Source organism: Ictidomys tridecemlineatus, unplaced genomic scaffold, assembly GCF_052094955.1.
Source record: "Ictidomys tridecemlineatus isolate mIctTri1 unplaced genomic scaffold, mIctTri1.hap1 Scaffold_1223, whole genome shotgun sequence".
Lineage (NCBI taxonomy): Eukaryota > Metazoa > Chordata > Mammalia > Rodentia > Sciuridae > Ictidomys > Ictidomys tridecemlineatus.
Window position 1 is genome coordinate 89,070 of NW_027521117.1, and position 23,840 is coordinate 112,909.

General features: G+C 46.0%; 1 pseudogene; it reads right to left on the reverse strand.

Moving 5' to 3' along the window:
* Positions 1 to 1,149: 1,149 nt before the first annotated feature.
* On the reverse strand, positions 1,150 to 22,386 carry LOC144372540 (small ribosomal subunit protein uS5m-like; annotated as a pseudogene).
* Between the last annotated feature and the right edge of the window lie 1,454 nt (positions 22,387 to 23,840).

Genomic DNA, 23,840 nt, shown 5'->3' on the forward strand with positions numbered 1-23,840 from the left:
TTTTTTTTGTACCAAATTTCTACATTATCTAGCAACTTGCAAAAGAAAAGTTTATTTTTTTCTGATACAAAATGTCTCTAAAGACTCGTTATGTTTGGACTTTAATCAAAGGATATGTATAATCAACAAATCAAGAGCATTGTATGTTTGCCCAGCCCTTTCTGAGACAGGGTCCTGCTAAGTTGCTGAGGCTGCACTTGAACTTGGGAAACTCCTGCACAGCCTCCTGAGCAGCTAGGATTACAGGTGTGTGCCACTGCAACAGCACAATGAGTTATTTTTAAGATTGCACCTCATTCTCTTTGCTGGCTTAATAGCTACAGCTCTGTGTCACGCTAGTGACTCCTTTACAATAGGGTTTAAGTGCACATCTTTACCTTAACCAGTCCACCTTCAAATGACCCCTTGAGAGAACCAGGTGACAGCATATTTCCAGGACTCCTGCCTGGTCTCTGTGTTGTTATCATACATTGCACATCTACATGTGTAAAAAAAATGTTGGCATTAATTGTGCTTTAACTACTCTATTGTCTTAAAGGCAATAAACTGGGGGACTGTGACAAGGGCCTACCTGGGTAGGCAGAGGATTGGGGGAGGATGGGGGCAGAGAAAGTATTCAAAGAAACAGGAAATGATGATCTGCCCACGGAGGAGGAACATGGTGGGTCACACCCCTTACAGGGGCCTGTGTCCACAATACTAAAGCATCTTTACAACTCAATGATAAAAACACAAATAACTCAATTTTTCAAATGGGCAAAAAGAGGTGAAGAGACATTTCTCCAGACACCACACAAGAGGTGTCAAGCGTGTGACAAGAGGTTCCTGCTGCTGGCACTTGATGTTCAAGTTGGAACAATGAGGCACTTCCTGCCACCAGGGCAGCCTGGGCCCTGCTGGAGGTGGGTGCAGCTGTGAGGGACAGGGCAGGAGGTCACCTCCCAGGGATGGGTCAGCCCGAGCGGGCGTCGGGCACAGCCACCACAGCCCTTCATGTCCCTGTGCACATTACCCCTGGGTGGGTCTTTTCCTGTCTCCCTGCTCCATTTGCTTTTGCTGGTTTCATGGAGTATTTAAAGTAGTCTTGAACTGAGGTCAGTACATAATGTCCCTGTCACACTGCCTGGCACAGATCACGTGATCAATAAATCAAAACTAGAATTATTTATTTGTAAATAAAGAAGGTTGAAATTACCTCAAAAAAGAAAAAAGAGGTGACACAGCAAGATGTGACGGGGGAGTCCCAGGCGCCTAGGGCAGCAGGCACGGTGTTGCAGTAGGGGAGCCAGGTGGCAGGAAGGTCAGGTGGAGGCCCTCTTGAGACCTGACCAAATAGAGCGCTTCATTCCCTGTGCAGCCTTCACCTCTTCCCAGTCCAGCCTGATGTCGGGAACCTCCTCTTCTGGCTCAGGATCCTTCCTCAAGGCCCCCCGGGGGGAGGCGACCAGGATGGGCAGGGGGCCACATTCCTCCCGGAATTCCACCACATGGAGACCTTTCTTGTCGGCCAGCTGTTGGTGGGTTTCCTGGGCAAGACCAAAGTGAGAACAGCAGTTAGGTCTCCGAGGGTCCCTGTGGCTATAGGAGTGAGAGGCACCACCACAGGGGTGGGGTGGGGGTGGGAGTGCAGAACCCACCAGAGAGCTTGGGGGAAAGAGCAGTGCCAGCTGATTCTGGGTGGTTAAACCACAGTGGCTGTCACAGGGGGATGCCTCAGCCCACCTTCCCACCCCAAACTGGGGTACGCCAGGCCTCGCCTTCCAAACTCCCTAAGCACGTGCTTGCCGGGCCAAGCACCAAGCCTGAACCTGGTGGAGCCCTGAGATCTAACAACCAAATCACAGGAGGTCCAGGGGGGAAAGGACATCAAGGACTCCACGGGTGCTCAACCCTGGAAACACTATGGGACAAAACACCTGACTTCTTCAACATAACAGCAGCAAGGGGGGAAGAGAGAGGGACAGACCAAGAGAGACTTAAAAGACACAGGAGAAACTTTAGAAGTGCTGACATCTTCTCAACTGGATTGAATCAAATCAATGGGATTGAATCAAAAACTGTGTAAAAAAAAAAGTTTTTAAATCAGACGAATGGATAGATTTGAATGAACAGATTCGATACTTGATAATACTGAGTCATGATATTTAGGAATGGTAAGGGTACCATGACATTTTTTTTTCCCCAGTGCTGGGGATCAAACCTGGGCCTTAAGTGTTCCTAGCAAGCGCTCTACCATAGAAGTAAACGGATCCTTTAGATCCTCTAAAGGATCAGAATCAGAAACCACTTCTCAGGTTTCTGATTCTGATCCTTTAGAAATACACTGAAATATTTACGAATGAAATAAAATGGGACCTGAGATTTGGTTCAAAACGACTCGGTGAGGTGATGTTGAGAAACAAGATTAGCTCTGGTTGGGCAGCAGAGCCCTGGGGTCACTGCAGCAGGTGGCCGTGGGAGCCCCTAGGAGACCCTCAGCACCTTGGTCTGCAGCATAGCCAGACCTGCTCAAACCCCAGGGAAGGTTACCTGGCGGGAGAGCCCATGGAAGAGGCCCCGGGTGAGGTTGAGCATGTTGACGGACCCAGAGACCTCGGCATACATGTCCTTGATGCCAATGAGCCGGCAGATGGTAATGATGGCCCTGTGGCAGCGCAGGCCGTATCCTAGGAGACAGGAAATGGACTGAGCACCTGCCAGCATGCTGTCTTTCGTGTGGCTCTGGGTTTAGGGAATGACATTTTGGCTTCACCACCCCCAGCTAGTGTGACTTCTAGGACGACATTTATTCAATGGTATGTACAAAAATTAAACAGAATATCTACCTTAAACGTAGTGGGGGGGGAAACCACGATGTTACTTACATTAAAACTTTAGTGCCTGAAAACTCTTGGCCCTCTGCCCAGGCCAGCTCCCGTGTCCATGCCTGGTTACCATCAAGGGAGACGCCTGTCCTCACCCTCCTAGACCACTCAGCTGCCCTGGCAGCGACACCACTTCCCTCTCCTGGGAACACCTTCTGGCCTAAGTGGCAGCGTCTCCTGAATTGGTGGCTCCTGGAGTGCTTTCTCACCTCCCTGATGGCCTTCAGTGCTGGGGTGGTCTCCTCCCCTCTAGCCACGTGCCCTGCTCTTGGCCACCGGCAATCCCTCCTCCAGAAGAGCATCAAAAACACAAGCCAGGGCTGGGGCTATAGAGCAGAGCGCTTGCCCGGCATGTGTGAGGCACTGGGTTTGATCCTCAGCAAATCAAGGCTCCGGGGCACAACCTCTCACTGGCCATTGCTCTCTGAATTAAACAAAGACATCTGCAGGATCTTCCCCCCACAATATCATTATCACACACACACACACACACACACACACACCCCGTGCCCGACCCCACTTACTGCACTGTCCTCACATGGCCTGTGCAGGAGGGCACACTACCTGGGGCACGCACCAGCCTGGAACGTTCTCCCAGACCTGCCCCTCTGCTCCTCTTCCTTCAGGATCTCACTCACACTGCCCCTGCTCAGAGGCCACCTCTGGCCACCCTGATGAAGGTGGCCCTCCTCCTCCTCTTGACAGCACTGAGGAAGGCACAAGGCAGTAGCTCAGTTGCTTAGGGCCTCACTAAGTTGCTGAGGCTGGCCTGGAACTTGCAATCCTCCTATCTCAGCCTTCTGAGTGTCACTGGGATTACAGGTGTGCACCACTGCGCCCAGCTCCTGACCTGAACTCCTGAGATTTAAAAAACTACAGTCAAATGAAACAGGTTCTTACTACAGAACTGCAAGCAAAATGCAAATCCAAATGTTTAAGAATTCTGCACCAAGAGTGCACTGGGTGTGACTGTCCCCATAACCAACACTGCCTGTGGCCTGTCCACAAGACAAGAAAGGCCATTTCTGCTCACCCAGTGCCTCAATGAATAGAGATCATAGAAGTTCAACAGTACTCAATGGTGAGGGGCTGGGGGAGCTCCGTGACAGCGCGTGCTTCACAGGTGTGGGGCTCTGCTTTAATCCCCAGCACCAAATAACAAGCCTAACACCACGACACTTGTAGAGGAACAGCACGTGACTGGCAGGAAAACACACCGTCCAGCTGGGTGAAGGCTCCAGGAGGAACCACGTGCCCACTCATCCAACCGGACCACCACCACCTGCTCTGCATGCCTCAGCCACTCCAGGAACAGGCCTGGGCCTGTGCAGCCCGACCTTGGCTTCTTCCCCAGGAGCCTGGCCTTCCTCAGCCTAATTCAGGACTTCCATCTGTCACTCTCAGGATGAGTTCAAGGAGAGGCGAACAACCCCAGGGGGGAGGGTGGGACTGTGGTGCTTTCTCTGCTTTATGTTCAACAGAGAGTCAGAGCTTTCCAGTTACCTCTGGGCTATTTCTTCATCTTGATGTGTGTGTCCTCTTATATCTCAAGGAGATGTCATGGAATACTGGGGGGTAAAGCAGACACAGGAGGGTCAGGCATGTGGCTTTAATGTCTGCAAAAGCCACAGAGCACTGGGTGCTGCCCTAAGAAGCCAGCCCACAGGACACACAGACGCTGACCCCACTCATTCTCCTGCCACCCCCCGAGGCCAGGCTGTTTCCTCATTTTGCACATTTGTAAGAATGCAGTCAGAGCAACACAAAGACACCCATTGGGCATGTCACAGACACACCAGGACACAGTGGCATTCTGCAAATCTTACAAGAAAAGACCCACACTCACTTGTATGGTCTTCATACCGCTCTATGTAATGCAAATAGTGGATGGCTTTGTTCTTTGCCTGAAGAAAGGAAGGAACAAATTCTCCTAAATCTCTCGCTGGGTTTCAAAACTATTTTATAAAGTATTTTATTATAAAAAATTCCACCTATGCACCTTAAAACATAAGGACTTAGCTACAATATCATTATCACACATACACTGACGATTCCTTCGTGATACGTGACTGTGTGCCTGCAGTGCCCCCATGTGAACACAGAGCTTTTCATCTTCTACTAAATGTTAACAAAGAAAAACATGCACGTACTTTCCTGAAAGCATCCACCCGCTCAGTGGCCTTCCCAATGGCAAAACCTTCAAAAGAAAAAGCAAAACTTATGAAAAGGAAAGCTACTCTGACCCAGCCTGTGCCTCTCCCCAGCTCCCAGTTTGGGCTCTACAGCATTTCACGCCCTTCTTTCAACTGCCCACAGAACACCTGCTCTGCACAACCAGCCATGAAGAAAGCCAGAGATGTGCTCATCTGTTCTGAGGCATTGGACAGACTTGACATTGAGATACATAACATTACCTTTTATAAATCTCTAATAAAATGAAATATACTCAATTTTTAAAATTAAGTATGCTCTATATTTATAAAAGGCAAATGTTTTGGGGCACTTGTGCAAAGAGATTAAAATGACAAGAAGGGATAGGGGAAAAATACATTGTTATAGAGTAAAACTATGATTTCAGTAGAATTTCAATTTTAATTAACCAGAAAAATAAACCTAATAGTTTCCAATTTGTAAATGCTTTACCCTAGGAAATGAGGTCTATCACAAGTTGCAGAAATGCTTCCATTATTTGCTGCCACCATTTATTATTTAATTTGAAAAAAGTACTTTGTTTTAAAATTACACACAGGAAAATAAAATAGGCAAGACATCTGAGGCCTGGGATGAAAAGGGCTTCAATTCCAGTTCCTAGTTTAAACAGAACAAAGTAAACCATGGAAGTCCTAGAGGGAAATATGAGTGCACTTACTTATAATCTTCAAAAGGAGACTTTCTAAGCAAAACACAAACCAGAAGTGACCTAGGACTGATAAATTTGCTATGTTAAGGTTTAAAACTTCTGTGGATTTTAAAGCTTCGATGTGGAAAAAAATTCAAAACTAAGTCAAAAGATGATAAGACAAAAAAGGCTCATGTCCTTAACTTACAAGAAGCTAATCCCAATCAATAAAGACAAGAAAACCACCCAATTAAAACAATAGGCAAAGCACCTGGACTGACAGATGTCCAAAGGGAAAGCGCAACGGCCAATGAACACGCAAAATGGCGTCGGCACTCTCCTAACTTAGAAAGTACAGGTGTAAACTGGGAGAGACGTTTCAGGGATCATACTGACAATCAGTAAAGTCTGATACTACTCAGGGCAAGGATGGGTGGTACAGAGGGACATAAACTGATGCAACCTTTGAGGAGGAGATCTGGCAATACTTGACATTTACACCCAGTGCGGCAGCAATTTCAAGACATTTCTCCTATTTCTATATTTCCAAAAGTTCAACAAGCTCCATGTACAAAAAGGTCAATGTTATTGTTGTTGTTTGTAATAAATGATACAAATTTGGAAACAATAGGGATTGGGTCAAAAATCATGTCTATGCACACACTGGAACACTATGAAACCAATACCAGAAATCTGCTTATGCTAACAGAAGACCTCTCAGGGCAAAACCAAGCAAGAAGAGCAAGGTGCAAATTCATGGCTATAATAAGATCTCTGCTAAGCTTTTGATAAAAAGGTAAAGGGAGGTAACATGGACACAAAATTTCAGAAAAGATATTTTTGAAAAGAGACAACACTAACTGCTAACCATGGTCTCTTACAGCAAAGCACTATCATGTCTTTTGCTTTTGCTTTGAAATTTTCAAAAGGAAGCAACAAACAGTTTTTCAGTTCTATGTGAACACATTTCAAAAACAAGATGTTCAGTAGGGAAACTTTAAAAGTCTAAAGAAGAAAATTTAAATGACTGACAAACCTGCTAACCCAAGTGAACACTTATCAGTCAGTGTACAGTCTTCTAGTTTTTTTCCTTGCATATAAATGACTTTAAAAAAAAATCATGATTACATGACAAATTTTTAACCAAAATTACTTATTGTGTAAGTAATTTTTCACAATTCTTTAATGGCTATAGAATATTACTTTGGAGGCCTGTGGTTGTGGCTCAGAGGGAGAGCACTCGCCTGGCATGCGTGAGGCACTGGGTTTGATCCCTAGCACCACATAAAAAATAAAGATCTTGTGTCCACCTATAACTAAAAATAAATATTAAAAAAAAGAATATTATATTGGACAGCTATCCTGTAACCAGGCCCGATTGAACTTGTTCTAAGTTTTCACTATTATGCACCATACAATAGTGTCTTAAGCCCTTTAAAATACCCAGTCCTCAGATGTAGGCCTTAAGAGCTTTTCTTTCTTTCTCTGAGAAGCTTCGTGGTTTACCACCAGGTTTGTGAGCCCAGACCTCTAGGCGGCTCTATTAGTAGAAAAAGTGAGACTGGCAGCAGGGCCCTGGCTTCCAGCCGGGCAGCCAGGCCTCTTTGTGTTCAGCGTCACCCCACTCACCTGCAGCTCCCTGCCCATTCCCCACAGCCACCAGGACACGGACTGATCTCTTCCTTCCCTCTTTGGCTGTCATATTGAAAACATTTCTGACCTAAAAGACAAAATGCTTCATCAATAGGACAGCTGAAGAAAACTCTGAGGTAGAGGACGAGGACCTGCTGGCTCAGCCACACAAGGCTTGGTGCAGGACCCAGCACCTCCTCCAGTCTGTAGGCACAAAAGCAAACTTCCCAAACAAACCCTCCCTCTGAAGCATTTCGGGAACACAATGGAAATAAGACTTTCTCTTCCTATTTCATTGGGTTATTAGGAGAGTTAACTAAGATAATCTTTAAAGGAATTTACAACTACACAACTCAATGTACCCCATCTTAATAAATGTACACAGGAAAGAAAACACTATGGATTAAACTTTGAAATAGTTTAACACTGATTATAAGACAAATTCCAGTATCAAAGGTACTAAAATATCTTAGAAATGATGAAATGCAACGTAAGGAAAAAACTTCGCAGGACTGGACTGCTATGTTAAGGATCAGGCTTAAACAAGAATACAGAATTTGGAAACACCTATTCATTATAAACTTCAGGAAAATCTCCCATTTTTTCAGCCTATTTTAAAGGCCAGGAATTATGAAACTATTAACTAAACTGCTTAAATGACAGTTGTCCCCTTTCCTTCCTAGGAAGAAGTTTAAGGAAAAGGGAGGCTGAGGCCACACTTTTGAATCATCTTATAGGAAACAACCTACATATGAAAGACTCTTTCAGTGGGATTAACTTTCAAAAGCTATGAACTGGGGTGTGTGTAGGGGCACACGCCTGTAATCCATGTGACTCAGGAGACTGAAGCAGGAAGAAGGCAAAGTCAAGGCCAGCCTGGGCAACTTAGCGAGACCCTTCTCAAAATAAAAAGTTAAAAGGGCTGGGGATGTGGTTTGGTGGCAGAGTGCGTGCCTAGCAATGCACAAAGCCCTGGGTTCAATCTCTAGAATTGGGGTGGGGGGAATAACACACAATGGGATACCAACATAAAACACTTGTAAACATATTTTAAAAATTCCATAATATAACTGATATTGAAGAAATAATATACATATTCAGAGAGGCTTTGACACAAATTTGATATATAAATTATTCCACAATTTGGGGAGGTACTGGGAATTGAACTCAGGGCACTTGACCACTGAGCCACATCCCCATCCCTTTTTCGTATTTTATTCAGAGACAGGGTCTCACTGAGTTGCTTAGGGCCTTGCTTTTGCTGAGGCTGTGGAACTCACCATCCTCCCTCCTTAGCCTCCCAAACTACTGGGATTTCAGCTGTGCACCACCGAGCCCGGCTCTGTTCCACATTATGAAACACTGATTAAATGCACAGTGCCAGCTCCAAGGAACACTGGCCATCAGAGAACCACCCTGGAAGGGTGGTTCAAGCACACCTGATACAGGATCTGTGAGCAGCCCAGAGACCACTGCCCTAGTCAAACTGCACACTGGCCATAACCTGAGGCTTTCTGCCCCTGCCCCTGCTCCTCCCAACCTGTTCTCTGATTGTGTCCTAGATACAACTGGTGTACAGCTCCACAAGAGGCCACCACAGAGCACACTCTAGCTCCAGGAAGAAGGAACTTAACATAATCTCCAAATTGTGCTCCTGAATTTGCCCCTCACAAACCTCAATTTCATAGTCCCCACAAACCAAGGCAGCAGTGGGGACCACCAACATGAAGGAACTGAACTTCAAATTGTGTTAATTCCTCCCTGAACTTGAGTCTGTGTCCGAGAGATCACTGTCACCACAGCTCTGCTCAGCTCCTCCTGCCCACCCGACCCCGGCAACCTCTCCAGAGGACCCTGGGAGTTGAGCTCGGCAGGCCTACCTCGAGTATCCTGGTATCAAAGTCCTCATAGGTCTCTACAAGGAGAGAAGAAAAAGCACACAGATAAGAGCATCCACGCTGCTCACGTGGGACAGCCTTTCCCAGGTGCCCTCAGACTTCTAATGGGAAGAACCTGAGCTCTCTGGTGCCGCTCTCCAGGCTGCGCCCCAGTTCCCATCATCCACAGGGACTGCCTGGCCTGACTTCACGAGCTCAGCCACGGCTCTCTGACCGCAGCCTCCCTCTCTCCAGCTCCCTGCTGCCGGCTCCCGAGGCACAGGTTCCTGGAGCGCCGACACCTCCAGAGCCTTCCTCGCTGCTTTCCCATCTGGTCTCCTGGGCTCTTCACAGCCTCTCTCACCAAAGTCCCTCAAAGACACCAAAGTCCCTCACTCCTCATAGATCTCGCCAACGTCCTCAATCCCTACACTTTTGTCTCTACCGCCCTCTCCAGGCCAGAACCCACGCAGCTGTCTGGTCACAAGTGGCCTGCTGCTGCTGCCGGGAGAGATCAGAGCCTGGCCTACGCTCACCACTCTCAACTGCGGGTCTGACCCGCTCGGGAACTCCCGGCTCCTCAGCTTTCAGTTCTCTTAATTCAGCCTCCGCTCACCACCACAGCTGTTTCCAACACTCCCAAATTCTCTTGCTTTTACTTATTACAGAAAATCTCAATTACAAAATAAAATAGGAGAGCAGAATAAAAGCTTCTGTACCCAGCAGTCGGCTTTGAAAGCGGTCAGCTCAAGAGTCAATCTTCTTTCCTGGACACTGCCAGGGTCCCACCCACTGGGTGATAGTGAAGCCAGTGCCAAGTGCCACCTTCTCATCAAGAAATATTCTGGTGGCCATGTTCACCAATGCCACTATCTGGCTTGATGACTCCTGACCAAAGCTACCAGATACCAGGTGACCTCCCCGCCTTTCCACCCCCATTGCACAGGCTCACCCAAACCTGCACCCTGCCCCTGCTGGTAACAGCAGCCTGTCTGTCTAAACTCTGGATCTGGTTACTGGGGACTTGGCTCGTGGGCAGGTCCTCTCCCTCCCAGACCTCCACCCTCCTGCACGCTCGCCCCATCCTCTCCAGCCCAACCGTTCCTCTACTTTGAGCCAAACTCCTGTTTGCTTCCTCTTCTCCCACTCACTGGCAAGAGCAAGATTTTCAGGTGAATCTGCCTCTGTGGGGAGGGGGAGGCTTTGTTTTCTAATTCAGCCTAAGTGTCGTCAGTTTTTGTTTCATGTTTGCTTTTACGAAGGCTTAGTGACAGCTCTCTGGGGTCCCTCAACTCTGCTGTTAAACAGCACTCCAAGCCTGAGGCCACGTGTTTGGGAAACGCTGTGCCCTACAGATCTATAATGCACACCACCATGTCTAAGGCACCTGCTAAGGCACTGGGACCCAGGGCTTTCCATCCTGTTGGAGGAACACTTCCTGGTTACAGGCCTCTAGTGTCCCACAAATGCAACCGGGATAACAATGTGGAAAGTTAGTCAAAGAGGTCAAATTCTTTTTTCAGAAAGGGTAATCTAAACAGACAAGTAAACAATAAAATTATTTTCAGAAACACTGTAGGACGATACGTCCTCTACCAAAGGCAAGCAAACCAGGCCTCCACTACCTCCATTGGGACCAGGGTCCGGGGGACCGACACTGAGGCCACCCCATGTGTTCCCGCTCCAGCCTCGCTCCCGCTTCACTTTCATCCTCCGCTTCCAGTCCCACTCTTCCCTTTGCTGGAGCATGTCAGCCGCCACCTGCTCCTGCTCCTCCTTGCTCCTCTGGGCAATGGTCTGCACGGCTCCATTTCTCATGAGAGGGGCATTCAGACCCGGCCACAAGAAGCCGGAGCGTCCTGAAGGGTAAAGATTATAGGTAAGTGACAACTTCTAAAAGGTGCTCACTCTTCATGTTGCTAAGATGCCAGGGAACGCGTGCACAGACACCAGCACAGTATTGTGGAGTTGGAGCTGATGCGATCACTTGGCAGGTGACCTGGCACTGTCACAGTTTTATGCACATCTACCCTACAGGCATGTGACCGCATTTTCACTTTTACCAAGAGAAACACTCGTGAGGCCTGTGAGCGCTAAGATGTCTGCTGAAACACGACCTGTAATGCAGGTCGGCAACAGAGTCGGCAACAGAGGAACGGCTGAACGCACAGCCAGCAGGCGCCATATCCTGCACAAAATCAAAAGCCGTTGCTCTCGGGCTGGGGATGTGGCTCTCAAGCAGTAGTGCGCTTGCCTGGCATGCGCGCGGCGCGGGGTTTAATCTTCAGCACCACATACAAATAAAGATGTTGTGTCCACCAAAAACTAAAAAATAAAATATTAATTTCTCTCTCTCTCTCTCTCTCTCTTAAAAAAAAAAAAAAAAAAACGTTGCTCTCCAGGTTCTGATGTGGAATGATTTCTAAGACATGTTATTATTATTACTTTTGGTTCTGGAAATTGAACCCAGTGGCGTTCTACCACTGAGCCACATCCCCAACCCTTTTTATTTATTTTGAGACAGGGTCTCACTAAATTCTTGAGGCGGGCCTTGAAACTTGTCATCCTCCTGCCTCAGCTTCTCCAGTCGCTGGGGTTAAGGGGTTTGCCACCATGTCCAGCCCTGAGACCTCTTATTGGGTTAAAAAAAAAAAAAAAAAAAAGCAGATTATACAATTGCATGTACCATATAGTATAATTATCTTTTTCTTTTCTTTTCTTTTTAAAGACGATATCTATTTCTTTAAGGAATTGATACAAAAGCGCGCACCAGCACACACAAAAACAACTGAAGGAAATACCAATAGGAGACCAGTGGCCCCTCAGGGGAGACAATGGGAATGTGGACGGCAGGAAGGACATCAGGGGCTTTTAGTTTTCTCTACACTCCGCGTTTTTACTGAGAAGGTATGCATACGATTTTTATAATTTGAAAACATAAATTATAGCCAGACACAGTGGTGCATGTGAGCAGTCCCAGCTAGGTGGGAGGCTGAGACAGGAGGGAGGTTTTAACCTGCAAGTTCAAGACCAGCCTGGCAAGACCAGATGGCAAGACCTGTCTCAAAAATAATAATAATAATTATTATTATTATTATTAACATTATTAAAAATAAATAACAAATGCTTAAAAACTAAAACAAGATACAAGTAGTAAAAGCACCCAAGCAGATGTGCAATCTTAGAAGTGCAGCACAAGGTGCTTCCTTTATTTCTGAAAGGTTGTTAGTATCAAAAGTGATGAGTCTGCACAACAGTAAAAATAAGCCAATTCAAGTTCACCTATCCTATTTTTGCTTTCAAAAGCACAAGTATAAACAATCACATCACCACGTGAAGGACCAAGGCCAAGTGCGGCCCACCAGCTGATTTGTAAATAAAGTTTTACCGGAACACAGCTGGGCCTGTCCAACCATGCGCTGTGCAGGGCAGTTTCTGTGTGACAGCAGCCCAGTTGAGTAGCGGCAACAGGCCCTGTGACTACAGATCTGCTCTTGGTCACTGTCTTCTCTGGGCAGGGGAAGCCTGCCAGCTCTCTGCGAGCTCCACCTGCCTGCACTGGGCTGTGTGCAGCACAGGACCTATCACAGCTGTGCCCCATGAAGAGTACGTGACACTCCGGGGCAGCTGGTAAGCCCCCTGGTTGGACTCTAAACCATGGATTCTTATGCACTTAATGAGAATGTTTCCAGTTTGCCAAATATCCATAAAATCGGGGGAAAACACTTTAAAAGCACATAGACTCTTTTTAGAACAAAGTTTGCCGTTGGGCCCCCCCAGGCCTCCCTCAGACCCAGCTTGCTTGCTATTTCTCCCCTTCCCAAGATCATCAGTTTCCCACCCCAAGTTCAGGACCAAATCTGAAAACTGTCAAAACAACCAAACACGTTTACCTTCACCAATGACCTGACCCCTGTTCAGATCCTTCCTTCTCTTTTTTTTGCTTCTTTTGCCTCTTCCTTTTCTTGCCCCAGCACCAGTCTCTGCTAAAGCACCTTTCCAGAGCTCATCTGCTGTCACTGTAAGGAAACGGGGTTTTGAAAAACTCTGTAGTTGTAAAGCAAAGATCTACACTCTCCTAAGAATAAGAAAGGCCACAAAGCCCAGCTTCATCCATGTCACTGAGGTAATGAAAATAAAATAAAATCATACAGTGAACATAAAACATGATTACATTTGGAAAACACAAGAGGAGACAATTCCACTTTGTTTCCACAAAAGATGGCTAACATTAAATCCCAGTAAGTCCCTGACCAGTAAGTAGACTTGCTTCCCTGATGTCTGCCAATCACAACTCAGGTCTCAGTAGTGACGTCTCTTGAACTTCTCCAAATGATATGTCCTAGCAAAGGCCCAGCTAAAAACAGTAAGGGCCTTCTTGGTGTGACTCTAAATCAGCAGGGTATCTGGGGCACAATTCAATACTTCTAGGCCTTGGGTGCCCCAAATGAGGGGCTCAGATAAACTAGTGCTCTCCAAATACAGCTGTAGCACATGAGATAATTCTAGTTGCATTTTTAGTTGAATAATCACTAAAATGTTAATTCGTTTATGACAGAAGAAAAATTAAGATAGGAAAGCACCCCTACTTTCCTGTTGCAGGAAGTGGAAGTGTGTGCCAGTCTACCTACATTTAGTGAAGAAGCTGTAGGGTCTGTACTGCTGGCCTGACCGGCTGGTGGGAGGAGAGATACAGCACTGTGTCTGTAGCGCATGACTCAAGCTGGTGAAGTGTCGGCTGTCTCTGGTTCCCTGCAGTGACAAAGGGCCTACAGAGAGATGAAACAAAACCAAGTTAGATGCTCCCTGGCTGTGGAGCTGCCAGCACCAAATAACTGTGACTTGATGAAAATAAGTCTCTAAAAATTCTAATCTTTTAAGAATCATATTTTGAGGACAATTGTTATTTAAAAAATAAAACCAAACTTTTAGGAATGAAAGCCACCTAAATGCCCTTCCTAGAGAGGTCATGGTTCATTTCCACAGTGGATGTCCCAGTCTCAAGAAAGCTCTGTACAGCCAGGGTTTCTGCCCTGCATTATCCAGCCCAAGCTCCTGGGCTGCTCTGGGCAAATGGCGCCCTCTGCTGTATGCAGCTGGGCAGTGGACAGATGAGGAAAGACCTTCAAGTGAAACTCTTCAGAAGAACAAGACTCAATGTGTAGAGGGTACCCTGCCCTTTATGTTCAAAACACAAGGAAGCAGGGAAGGCATGCTGTAGACAGCTCCAGAAGATCAGGCAAGAGACTGAGGAGCGGCTGCCTCTGTGGAAGAAAACAGGGGCACTTAAGGTTGGATGTGAAAGACCCGCATTTTTGTATTTTGAGGGATTTTTTTTTTTTTTAACCACATGCATCTATTACTTGAGAAAAGGTTTTAGAACAGCCATGTCTGAGAGGAAGCCATCTGACCAGTCCCAGGGATGGCGGTTTCACGTGAGGAAGAAGGCAGAGGTGACAGGAACAGGTGGTGATGAAGGAGTGGGACAGTGCTGGCAAGATCAGTGCATGCACAGATTCTTGAGCTCTGTGCTTCACTAGAGAAGTGACAGGATCCAAACAGCCCTGGAGGGAAAGTGGCCTTTAGGGTATTGGCTTGATAAACACAAAACAAAAACCTGACAACAGCTGTTTTCAAGTCTGAGTGAAGCCATGCAGAGGACAGTAACTGCAGATTCATCAGCAGCATCAACCATGACTCACAGGACCAGAGAAAGAAAGCGGGTAAGGACAGGGAGAGTGACATCTAAGGGTGGTAGGAAGCCATCGAAATAGTTCCACTGAATACAGAGACCCAAACACAAAGGGATAATCTTTGATTACTGGACAGCACTTAATACGACCATTTTGTTTCAAATGTAGGCCTATGAGATACATTTGCCAATGCCACAAGGAACTGGATGACTGGATGAGATTTCAACACTAATTTCGATTCCAGATGATTTGCTCACCTGTGGGGAGGGAGATCGCACCTAGCACACAGATGTCCTCTAGACCTGTAGCCCACCTGATGAACTACCAAATAAAATGTAGCCAGAAAACATTGGGTCTTCATTTTTTTTGAAGTTGTTGATGGATCTTTATTTATTTATATGTGGTGCTGAGGATCAAACCTAGTGCCTCACATGCTAGGCAGGCACTCTGCTACTGAGCTACAACCCCAGCCCTGGGTCTTCATTGTTTAACAAACCAGAACTTTATCATTACAAATCTCATTCTGCTATACACAGCCTTTCTTGTAAACACCTTCATCTTCAACACATATCTAATATTAAAACATTTCATCTTGCTCTGTTCAGCATTATAATCTTTAATGTAGTTCAAGAAGTGTAAAAATTATTAACAGATTTTTTGGAAAGACTGAAATATCACTCATAGCTAATAATGTACCCAGCCTAAAAGAAACCAACTGTCAAAAATAAAAAGAAATCAACTTTAGAATTTAGAAATAGCCACTTGTTTTTTGTTTGTTTGTTTTAATGGGAGGCAGGGAAGAACTGGGGATTGAACCCAGGGCTTTGTACACATTAGAAATAGTCACTTTTTCTGGGTGCATGGCACATGGCTGTAATCCCAGTGACTCAGGAGACTGAGGCAAAGGATTGCAAGTTCGAAGCCAGCCTTAGCAACTTAGCAAGAACCTGTTTCAAAATAAAACATAGGTCTGGGATATACCTCAGTTGGTAGAGTGCTTGCCTTGCATGCACAAGGCCCTGGATTCAATCCCCAGCACCATCAAAAAAATAAACAAAGAAAAAATATATCAAAAGGGCTGGTTATGTAGCTTAGTGATAGGGTGCCCCTCAGTTCAATCCTCAGTACCACCAAAACAACAGTCAATTTTCATGCACACTTGTATAAACGGTTTTGCTTACATTGTGTCACGATTTTTTTTTTAATATTTTATTTACATTTTAGTTTTCGGCAGACACAACATCTTTGTTTGTATGTGGTGCTGAGGATTGAACCCGGGCCGCACCCATGCCAGGGGAGTGTGCTACTGCTTGAGCCACATCCCCAGCCCCGTGTTATGATTTTTTAAAGAAGAAAGTTCAGTAGTTCAGGCTGAGTCACGTTCTGAAGCTCACTTACAGATCACAATCCACCTCACTTATCAACTCTGTTCTGATCCTTTGAGTTCTTATTAAGTTTAGGTCATGAGACCCCAGACTCAGGAAGCAACAACCCTGCAGCCTAAAGTGGGATAGGCCACAACCCCTCAGGTGGGGACGGAGAGGCCCCCAGGGTTCTACCTCAGCACACATCACGTTCTACACCAAGAACTCCTTCCTTCTCACTTGGGTCTCTTCTAGGAAAACTGGTTGGTGAGAGATTTTAGAAAATTTATTACTATGTTTCTGACTAATTTGTTGCAGCATTTAGAAAAATAGAGTGATAAGGAAAGCAATCAACTTCTTAAAAGTCAGGCAATTATGAATTTCAGGAAAAAATGTAACAGTAGAATACTACCTAGCTCCACTCTGAATGTGCACATAATTTAATAACAAAAACAATGCCCAGAGATTCAGTCCAAACTCGGCTTCTACCTATACTGGAAGAAAGTAAGGGTAAGGATAGACTGTTACATCTCCAATTAGCATAACAATGTTGTTTAAAGAAGACTGAGTGTATTTAGAAATATAACCAGAGGAAGGTGAAAGAATTAGTGTTCCTAGATGATGGGAAGGAGCAGAAAAGGACTAGGAATGAAAGCTCTGAGCCTTTTACGACCTTTTGGAAACTCAATTTTTTTTTTTTTTTTTTTTTTTTTACTTCCGGTGTGGAGCTGGGGATTCAATTTCGGGCCTTGGGCACCCTAGGCAAGGCTCAACCTCTGAGCCGCACCCCCAGCCTGAAAGTTAATATTTTAATGAATAGCACAGCAACCTGCAGTGAGGACAGCTATCCCTATCAGGCCCTACACCGGCTCAGGTCAGGGCAGTGCCTGGCACATGTTAAGGGGTAAATAAACTGTTTATAAATCAGTGAGTGAATCAACCAAGCAACAAATCAAACTGGTTGATTCACAGTGGGTGTGACAGGTCGTAGGAAATCTGCCATTAGGGAGAAAGCCCTGTCAGCTGGACTTCTCCCAGGATCTCCAAGGCATCTCACAGGTGGGTCTACAAGAGGAAAAGGCAGGAGACCCACAGGGAAGCCCAGCACTCAGGAGTCCCAGAAGCTCAAGGTGAAAGGGCCAGGCTTCCTTGCACAGCAAGGTTGGCCTGGACTTCCCAGAAGGCAGCTGAACAGAGGCCCTGCACTATGTCAAGGAAGTCTGTGTCCACAGGAGGGGGCATCACAACAGCCAGAAAGCTCTGGGACCAGCCCTGCTTCACTGGCTGTGTGATTTCTTTCATTCTTTTTTGGGGGAAGGTACTGGGCATTGAATTCAGGGGTATTTAACCACTGAGCCCCATCCCTAGTCCTTTTTATTTTTATTTTAAGACAGAGCTGGCCTTGAACTTGCAACCTCCTGCCTCAGCCTCCGAAGTCACTGGGATTACAAGTGTGCACTACTGTGCCTGGCCTGGCTGCATGATCTTGAACAAGTCACTTGGCTTCTCAGAGATTCACCTTATCATCTCTAAAATGCGAATAAGCTCATGAAAGCCAGTGTGAGGGCTGAACAAGGTGATATGTTTCAAGCCTAGTGCACAATACCTACTCAAAAATGGCAACCATTATTTTTTAAAGCCTTGAACTACAACAATTGCACTCATAAAAAATTTGAAAAATACTCAAGACGGTACAATACCATCATCAAGGACATGCCTTGTCCATTCACATTTTCAAATCTACAGAAACTCTTATTAAATCTTATGAGAACAGATACTTCCCAAATGAATCTCACCATTGCTGAGAGTGGTCTTCAGCGCCAAAACAGAAGCTGTTGGAAAGGTGTTCAGGGAAAGCTGCCAGCACCAGAAATGACCTGTCAATTAAAAATAAGTAAATAAATATTTTTTGGTTCCAGTGCTGGGGTTGAACCCAGGGCCCGGAGCCTGCAGGCACGTGCTTCACCACTGAGCCACATCCCCTCTTCGTTTTTTGAGAAAGGGTCTCCCTAAGTTGCCCAGACTGGTTTCCAACTTGCAATTCTCCTGTCTCAGGCTCCCAAGTTGCTGGGATTACAGATGAAGGCCTCTGCACTCAGCAAAAAGTGGAGTTGTTTTATGGTGTGGGCAATAGAACCCAGAGCCTCACATATGCTGGGCAAGTGCTTTACCACTTAGCTATGTCCACAGGCCTCCAACAAGAATAAATAAATTTTAAAGATACATTCCTACATGAAGAGGGACATTTAAAATAATAAGGTGAGCCACCTACTGTGGCACAAACCCGCAACCACAGATACCGAGGAGGCTAAGGCAGGGGAAGTGCAAATTCAGGTCTGGAGATATAAAGGGTTGAGGATGTGGCTCTGTAAAGCACAATAGGGTGCAATGCCCAGTACCCCAAAAATAAATAAAACAGTAACATTCACAGAATAATACCATCCACAGAATTAAAGAACTAAGAGAAGTGGATGAGTGATTTCCAGGCTTAGTGACCACTGGCCAGGTAGCTGCCATCATGCTGCACCTTCTCTTCACCCTCCCATCAACCAGGCTTCATGCTTGGCAGTCACCTTAAAAATCCCTCTGCCGTGGGCCACACCTCTGCTGTGGTCCTGTTGCCACTTCTTTGTTCAGGCCTTAGCATCACTCAGACACAGGTTCAAGGTTTTTTAATGGGTCTCCCACCTCTCCCCTTGTATTTACCACCTTTCTACAGTAAGAGGCTTCATCAATTAACAGCCCTGACATGTCCTTCCCTGGCTTCCTGCTGCCAAGTTACAAATTCTGGGCACAGCCTACAGGACTGCCACATGGCCCCAGGCTTCCACACCAGCCTCCTGCTGCCCCTGCCCCACCCTCCCCATAGCCATCCAAACACACAGTTAGTCTTGAATTCGCTCTCATACACTTTTGTATATGAGATCCTGGATCCACCAGATCCTGGATGCTCAGCAGCTCTTGTGAAACCTCCACCCTCTGGAGCCCCCACAGCACCAGGCTGACTATACCTCCCTGTGCAACCCTTCATACAGTGTGGTTCTCCAGAACACACTTAGACAGCATTTGTGGGCAACTGGTTTTTGGCAGAGGGACCATGACCATTCAATAGGGGAAAAGGAATGTGTTCAATAAATGGTGTTGGAATAACAGGGTGTCAACCCATAGAAGAATGAAGTTGGGGGGCTGGGGAGATAGCTCAGTGGTAAAGTGCCTGCCTAGCACACATGAGGTCCTGAGTTCAATCCCCATCACCACATAAAAAAAAAAAAAAATAAACAACAACAATAAAAAAGATATTTAAAAGAATACAACTTAATTATTTGGGGCTGGGGATGTGGCTCAGGCATTAGCGCGCTCGCCTGGCATGCGAGCGGCCCGGGTTCGATCCTCAGCACCACATACCAACAAAGATGTTGTGTCTGCCGAGAACTAAAAAATAAATATAAAAAATTCTCTCTCTCTCTCTCTTTTTAAAAAAAAAAAAAAAAAAAAAGAAGAATGAAGTTGGAGCCCTACCTCACACCTTATGTACAACTTAATTCAAAATGGACTAAAGACCTGAAGGTAAGAGCTACAACTATAAAACTCCTAGAAGAAAAACAGAGGTAAATTATCATGACCTCGGGTCTAGCAATGTTTCTTAAACATAACTCCAAAAGTACAAGTGATAAAAAGAAAAAAAAAGAAAAAACCCATAAACCAGACTTCACCAAAATTTAAAACCTGTGTTTCGGGGATGGGGATAAAGCTCAGCTCAGCGGTAGAAGAACCAGCATGCCTGGGTTCAGGCTCTAGCACTACAAAAACAAATAAACAAAAACCTTGTATGCCTCAAAAAAACACTATCAAGCCAGGCTTCGTGGTGCATGCCTATATTCCCAGCAGCTCTAGGGGCTGAGGCAGGAGGATTGTTGAGTTCAAAGCCAGCCTTAGAAAACCCCTAAGCAACTCAGTGAGACCCTGTCTCTAAAAATATATATATAAAGAAGGGTTGAAAATGTGTCTCAGTGATTAGGCACCCCTGGGTTCAACCCTCAGTACAAAAAAAAAAAAAAAAAAACCAAAAAACAAAAAACCCACAAACTATTAAGAAAGTTAAAAAACAACATATGGAATAAAATTCTGCAAATCATACATCTGATTAGACATCTTTAGAACTCCTTACAATTCAATAATAAAATGAAAACCCAATTTTAAAAGAGCCAAAACACTTGAACAGACATTTCTCAAAAAAACATGTAAAAATGGCTAATAAGCACATGAAAATACATTCATTATCCATCAGGGAAATGCAAATCAAAATTTCAAATTAATACCATTTCATACTCACTAGGATGGCTATAATCAAAAGAACAGATAATAAGAAATGTTGCTAAAGAAAAATCAAAACCCTCACTGTACCCTCAGGTACTTTGAAAACATTCTGGCCATCCCTCAAGTGTGGAATTACCATTTTATCCAGCAACTCCATTCCCAGGCACATACTCAAGAGAAAAGAAAATAGACACACAATGTAAAAACATGGCATGCTGATGTTTACAGCAACATTAGGCATAATAGCCAAAAGATGGAAAACAACCCAAGTGTCCCTCAACTGATGAGCAGATAAAGTGTGGTGATGGACACGTTACAATTCAGCCCTAAGAAATTCAGGATGATACATGTTACAATGTGGATGAATCTTGATGACCTTGCACTAAATAAGCCAGCCATGTATGTGGTTCTACTTACATGAAATGTCTAGAACAGGAGAGCTAAGAAGAGTGGAAAATAGATCAGTGGTGGCTACAGCTAAAAAGCTTCCTTCTTGGAGTGATAAAAATGTTCTAATTAGATTATAATGATAAATGCACAGGTTTGTGCAAATATTGTGCACTTCAAATAGATGAACTGTATGGTATGTGAATTATAGTTCAAGAAAGCTGAAAAAAAAAACCAAAAAAAAAATAGTTATACACAAGAAGACAAAAAAGGGGGGGACAGGGAAACACACTTTGGTGTCAGGAATTTTGGGTGCAAAAACCTATGTCCCTTGCTCAATCTATGTGGCTCCCTCCACCACCTGTATAAAGAGTATAATAACAGAACCTACTCCATAAAGGGACTGGGAAGGCAGTGAGGGAAAACGCATGAACAGAGGAAGACAGTGGCTGGCACACAGTTTAGACTCATGAAGGAAGACAGCCTTGAAATACTAGGAGATGGGGAAAGAAAAATAAAAGGGAAGAGACAATCATAAAGACAAAAGAAAAGAATATTAAGGTCAGATTTTCTGCCAAGATTGCTGGTGAAATTTTTTGCTACAAAATGAGTTACCAAAAAAAAAAAAAAAAGGACTTTGAGGGTTTTAGGGGGCTTTGAGTTCCACAATTGGAAATGCTGAACTGTGGACTTAACAACAAAATAGGGCAGAGAAGGCAGGCGGCGGCCACGCAGCGGCCCTGGAGCCAACCTTAGGCAACACAGCAGCAGGGCGCCTTCCTAGGGTGCACACAACCCACCAGGGCCCCGGGGGACAGGAAAGGCGACACTGAGGGCTGACGTCCGAGTCATCCGTCTCTGCACGGAGGCCACCGGCCAGCTGGAATTCAGCTGACGGAGGCCAGTGCTCTCCGACTCCACCTGGACAACCACCATCACCTTCAGAGCCCCGCGGGCGCCTCTCAGCCCCGAACCCGGTGGGCATCACCATGTGACCCGGGGGGTCGCGCCTGCCCGCCGGGAAAGCAAGGCTCGCCAGTTCCCTCCTCTTCACCAAAACGAACCGTGAAGAACCGACTACACTTCACGTCACTTTACAGCCAAGCGCCCCAACGCCAGAGAGGCAGGGAACGCGCGCAAGGTCACCCAGCGGTCCCGGGCTGGATGGGAGAGCCGCGGGACGCTGCTCACTTCCCTCCGCCCGGACTCCCTCAAGCCCTGGCGACCCCCGGCTCCCGCGCCCCCTCCCCGCGCTCACCGGTCGACACACCGCACACCGCAGGAAAGCGGCCCTCAGCGCGCACCGCCGCCGCCATGCTGAAGCGCGAGCCCCGCCTCCTCCCTCCGGGGCAGCCGGTCCTTCGCCTGCCACGAGGCTCCTCGTCAAACGGCGGGCCCCAGCCCTGGGCTGGAGGTGCGAGACCCGAGGACCACGCCGTAGCCAATATCGCGTTGGAAGGATTATCCGGATGGGCCACAGGGTAGGTTGGATCAGGCGTAGCCGCGGACAGCTCCGCGGGGTCCTCGCGCTAGGGCCCGGGGGCGGGGCTGGGGCGGGGCCAGCCCCGGGCGCGGGTCGGCGAGTTGGAGGCGGCCGCTTGTGAGCGCCTGGGAGGTCGGGCTGGCGCAGCGAGCTCTCCAAGCTACCCCTGGCCGGGACCCACGAAGTGTAGGGAGGATCCACAGGGTGGATAAGACAGGGTGGAGAGATTGAAACCCGCTCCAGGAAAGCCCTGGAGTTTTGCAGATGAAGTACTTTGCTCGAGTTTCACAGGCATTTCTGCATTTATTCTGATTCCAACGTGTGGTCGTCACACACGCGTATCCCAGGGTTTTCCCGTTCATCTCAGGCTCCGCTTTATGCAGTCTGTTCTTGCACAAATGATGCACAAACCTGCCACAAAGGACGGCAGGAATGTGTTGTGAGAAACGGACTCCTGCTCAGATAGTCTTTAATGATCGATCGGATCAAGGTTAGAATGTTCAGATATACAGAAAAGTAAAAATCGTGGCAGAGCCTACCCAGACTGACATAGTTGGCTTGGGGTTGTGGCTCAGCGGTAGAGCACATGCAAGGCCCTGGGTTCGATCTTCAGCACCACGGAAAAATGAATAAATAAAACAAAGGTATTGTGCCCAACCACAACTAAAAAGTATATATTTACAAGAAAAAAAGTGACACAGTTGTTGTGCACTGCTGACCTTTGGGGCTAAGTGAGACAAAAGCCAGTTCAGTATGGACAGCCCAGGTCAGATCGGTGGCAACTTTCTGGTCTGTGTTGTGGTCAAGCCTTCAAATGCTGTAAGGTCACTAGCAAGTTTGTTTTTTATTTTGGTTGGCATGTTGTTTATACCTAAATAATTATACTTTTGAAATAATTATACATTCACAGGAAGTTGCAAAATTAGTACAAAAAGATACCCATACACCATTCACCCAGTTTCCCGAAATGGTAATATTTTACAGAACTATAATGTGAAAACCAGGAAGTTGGCATTGATGTAACCCACTGAGTTTGTTCAGATTAATCAGTTTTGCATGGACTCATCTGTGAAAGTGTGTGTGTGGAGTTCTATGCAATTGTAGCAGAAGTAGACTTATGTAACCACCACCACCATCGATGTACAAAACTTCTATCTCCACAAAGATCCCTCCTTTCACCTGTAGAGACACTCATCCACCCTCCCAACATCTGGAAGATGGCAACCACCAATCTATTCTTCATATCTATAATTTTGTAAACTTGAGAACATTTAGTTATTACCATCCTACTCACAAAAGAAGAAATTCATGTGTTGATATAAGATGAATAAAATTTATTTATAGATACCATTCAAATGTAGAGAGAAGAAATTGAAATAAAATA